Source organism: Prosopis cineraria, unplaced genomic scaffold (assembly GCF_029017545.1).
Source record: "Prosopis cineraria cultivar Desert tree isolate PC_DT_omini unplaced genomic scaffold, ASM2901754v1 PC8, whole genome shotgun sequence".
NCBI classification, from domain to species: domain Eukaryota; kingdom Viridiplantae; phylum Streptophyta; class Magnoliopsida; order Fabales; family Fabaceae; genus Prosopis; species Prosopis cineraria.
This window is the reverse complement of record NW_026555339.1, coordinates 16,139,160-16,144,028: the sequence shown is the minus strand read 5'-3', so window position 1 is coordinate 16,144,028 and position 4,869 is coordinate 16,139,160. Positions and strand designations below refer to the sequence as shown.

At 32.6% G+C, this 4,869-nt stretch overlaps 1 pseudogene; it reads left to right on the top strand.

Moving 5' to 3' along the window:
- Positions 1-2,072: 2,072 nt before the first annotated feature.
- On the top strand, positions 2,073-4,581 carry LOC129318987 (BURP domain protein RD22-like; annotated as a pseudogene).
- Positions 4,582-4,869: the final 288 nt, after the last annotated feature.

Here is a 4,869-nt window from a genome sequence, read left to right as displayed (position 1 = left end):
CTAGAGAGAATTGTGGAAGAAATGGATGTCTATTGGAGATGTATGGAGTAGAGTCATCATTAAGAAGTTGTTTATTGATCTTGTCTAGGTAATAGAGTAGCCAAGGGGGGACTTGAGAGAGGAGTATTTAAGAAGGAACAAATTATTGTCTTAAGTTTAGGTAAGTGAATAACGTCTCAAATAATTTATAAAAAAAGTTTATTTTTATCAAGATATTATTTTCAACAATTCACAATTATATATATATATATATATATGCATGCATGCATGCATGCATATATTTTTCCAACATTGATTACTTTTGTCCATTGAATAACTCTATTTCTTGAAATCATGTCATGTGCCTGCAACATTGATGAAATTTTTTTTTTTAACAAGTTTTAGTAATCCTTTATTTGACAAATGAAAATTCATGAAAAAGTTTGAGATTTTATATTGAGAATAACTGGTGATTACATAATTCATGCGAGTCTGACATGGAAAAGCAAAAATTTTAATTCAATAATGATTATTTTTCTTGCATGTTTGAAAATTAATTTTTTGAAGGGACTTTATATAGAGCACTGGTTCCTAATAGCAGTTCTGTTAGTCCTTGGCGCGCTATGGTCAACAACTAGCTAATTTGATTTCCATGAGCTCTATTCTCACGCCTATTATTCGTGGGTCTCATACGTGCGTCTGTTTCATGACTTCGACCACGTCTCTAGTTAGTTACTCTTGTAGATTGTATGTCCACATCTATTTCATGGGTTTGATCACGTCTAGTTAGTTACTCTTGTAGACTTTGTATCCACGTTCATCTTCATGACATAAGCTGTGTTTGGTTATTTATCCTCGTGAACTATGTGTCCACATTTGTTAATTGTTTTGATAAATTCCTATAATTATAAATTTGATTATTTGGTGATTTTTTACCCCATGAGTTTTTAATTAGTAATTTATTTATAATTATTTATTTTGTTTATTTGCGTTCTAGAAATCAAGTGATAATAATATTTGATTTGATAATTTAATGATTCAAGATTTTGTTTAAAGTTATATAGAGCCATTTTATTATGAAGTTTACTAAATTTTATGAAAATTATTGTCTCTTTAACTTGTATAATTGTTTCAAACTTTTCTTTTATTCATGTTCAATTGTTTATTAGGACGTTATTTACTGAAAAATATTTTTGGCCTCAAATAATATAGTTGATGATCTACCTCTTGTAATCTATGAGGGCCTCGTTGTTGAATTGATAAGAAGACCTTTTGAGAATACCTTCCTTTTGATGTAAATGTTTAATTATACGTTATACTTTAAAATTATGATTAGATGCTCCACATTAACGATAAATAGGATTTGATATGTTATCTATTTGTCTATCTATTATGGAAGAGTAGAGCTCTGCATTTCTAAATTGGATTGTACATTGATGTTGTAAAGGCTTTAGGAAGTCTTGTTTACAGTGGAGATTTTGTCAAAATTTTTACAAAAAATTCAAGAATTTTTTGTTTATATCAAAATGTTATAATGACTTTTCATCCTATTTAAATGAATTAAAATATTAAAATAAAGTTTTCTTAATCAAGGGTTAAGGATGGTATGTTTGTGCATATATCTCATGCCGGTCATGTCTAATTTTTGGGGCATGATAGCAATAGGATAAGGTTTATTTTTGTTGCTTTCTCTCTCGTATCACGTGGGGAAAATATCTGGTTGAATGGTTATTATTACATTTAAGTTATGACTTTCTAAAAGTGTTGACCATTCATATAAGATCTATGCTATCCACACATCGCATGTATGTTTCTAATTGATATCCTAGTCTGGGTCCCACATCTCTGGACAATATTTGATTAGCAATCTCCCTCTTTCTATGATTCCTATAAGTTCCTCATTAATATCTTAAACTGATAATTATTTGCAGTTTCAATGCATTGTTTCTCCAATGACGAAGTTCCCACTCCGACCCATCGTTGCTTTTCTCGTAGTGAGTTCGACTTTCTTCTTCTTCTTCTTCTCACTTTTTTCTTTTCCAATGAATCTAATGCTAGTGAATATTTATATTTTTACATATTACATTGAATATATGAAATATTGAAATTGCAGGTTGCATTACTGGTGGCAACGCATGCTGCCTTATCTCCTGAGCTTTACTGGAAGTCCATGCTTCCCACGACATCCATGCCCAGATCTATCGCAGATCTCCTCCACCCAGCTGGTTAGATTGTACTACTCGAGATATTTACACACAAATTAATTAGAATTTCAATCTTCGCAAAAGATAGTCCCTCCGTTTCAAAATAGTATATGTCTTTTGAGATATTTACACACATACTAATTAGAAATGCAATTAATACATAAGAATATAGGCCACGTTATCAAATTTTCCAGAGCATGACAAATGATATACAATAAGTTTCATCAAGTTCTAATAATAATTAGTTAATACTGGTAAGTCAGGTGATGGCACCACCGTCTACAGAAGGGTCGAACGCCAAGGAAATTGTGCAGTCGAGTTTTGTTATGCTGACTCTAAGACCAAACTTCACAATAAACCCAACACAGCTCTCTTCTTCTTCGAAAAGGACTTGAAGGTTGGTCACAAAATGAATTTGCTCTTCATGCAAGCCTCCAACCAAGCATCCTTCCTTCCCCGTGGAGTCGTGAAATCCATTCCCTTTTCCTCAAGCAAGGTACGTAGTGTCTGACTCATTCTACCATGTTTGTGAACACTGATATTCTGAAGAGTTAAAGAACATTTTTCTCCCTTAAACTTATTTTTGAAGAGTACTAGACACCCTGGACTCCCTAAACAATTTTTTTCAAGAACAAAATTGCTCTTCTGTCAAAGACTCATCATTTTCACTGTTATTTACTAACGAGAAGGAGTAGTGGGGCCTATGAATAGTGACAAGGCATTCTAACCCATTTCGACTATCTGAAATGAGCCAAAAGGGCTGGAAGTGGAAGTGACAGTAGCAAGAACCAAGCATAATTTTAGCGACAAAATGAGTTAGAATGCCTTGCTGTCATTATGTTGAGCCCTACAACTATTCCATATTAGCAAATAATGGAGAAGATGATGGGTTTCTAATAGAGGACAATTTTGCCCTTGAAAAGATTGTTTAGGGGCAAAATATTGCCCCACCTTTCATTACAAGATACCCAACACTTCTCAAAAAACCATTTAAGGGGAAAAATTGTCTTTAACCCTATTCTGAAACTAACCCTTTGTTTGGATGGAAAGAAATGTTGAGAATGAAAGAAAATGAAGAGAAGGAAAAACTGAGAAGAAAATATTATCTTTCCTTATGTTTGGATGAGTAGGGAAAATAGGGAGGAAAGAAAATGAACAAATAGTATAATAACTATGATACCCTTATATCAAAATTTGTCATGTTTTATGTAATTATTTTTATAAAAACAAATTAAAAGGAAGAATTATATTAAAATTAACTTCATAAAGATTAAAATCAACTTGTTTATTAAAATATATTATCATATTATTATATTTTAAAACCAAATAATTTAATAAAAATATATTATTTTTATTTAAAACATTAACATGAGACAATTTATTAAAATTAAATATAAATCAAGTATTCAATACAGCGGGACATCGTAGCTTCTGGGTGAAGAAGAAAAAGAAGAGTAGGAGAGAGAGAGGTTAGGCATGAGAGAGAGAGATTGACAAATTGTAAACGGGGAAAAAAGGGAGAAGAAAGAATGGCATATATGAAATAACAAATTTCTTTCCAAAATCTATCCATATATGGAGAGAAAACTTGAGAAAAAGTATGGTGGTTCCCACTTCTATTTCTTCTCTACTTTTCCTTCCTCTTATTTTTCTTTTCTCATCCAAGTAGGGAAAAATTTGTTTTCTTCCCAGTTTTCCCCAGTTATTTTCTTTCCTTTCATATTTTCTCTCCAAACAAACGAAGCATAAGAGGGAAAAATAGATAATTTATGTATTTGTGATTCTTTACTAACAGATGGCTGAAATATTGAACAAATTTGCTTTGAAGCCTGGGTCAATAAAAGCTGAGGTTATGAATAATACAATTAAACTTTGTGAGGAGAAGAGAAGTATTGTGCCACGTCATTGGAATCCATGGTTGATTTTATCATTTCCAAGCTTGGGAAAAATGTGGAAGCTTGGTCTACTGAGGAGAAGAAGGAAACAAAGAACCAAGAGTACACAATAACGCAGGGAGTGAACAAGGTGGGAGAGACCAAAGTGGTTGTTTGCCACAAGCTCAATTATGTGTATGCTGTGTTTTACTGTCACAAAATAAAGAACAAAATTGCCTATACGGTGTCGTTGAAGGGGGCTGATGGGAGTAGGGTTAAAGCTGTGAGTGTATGTCACAGAGACACGTCACGGTGGAACCCAAAACATTTGGCCTTCCAAATGCTAAAAGTGAAACCAGGGAGTGTTCCTATATGCCACTTCCTTTTTCAAAACCCCATTGCGTGGGTTCAAAAATAAATTAGGTGAATTCACATATTTAGCGAAGTTCACTACTCACTCTTTCTCCTCCTAGACATGTGACTGGTGAGTGAACGAGAAAGTGTGTGCGTTTGTAGATGGTATGTTTTTTTGTGTATCATTTGAATAAGCTTTCTATTTCTCATTTTCTCTTATTGGCCATTACCATATAACACAACAAGCTTTATACCACTAAGTAAAGTTGGGACGTCATTAAACTCTATCATTAATCAAGGTTTTAAGAATATTATTAATTAAGAAGTTTCGTTCAACAACTTTTATAAGTGTTTTACTCTTTAATTTTTCTCTATCTCTCTTTACAGTACTCAAAGCTCTTCATTCCACTCCTTATCAGTGCTTCTTACAGCCTTTTTTGTACATATTCAAATTATCT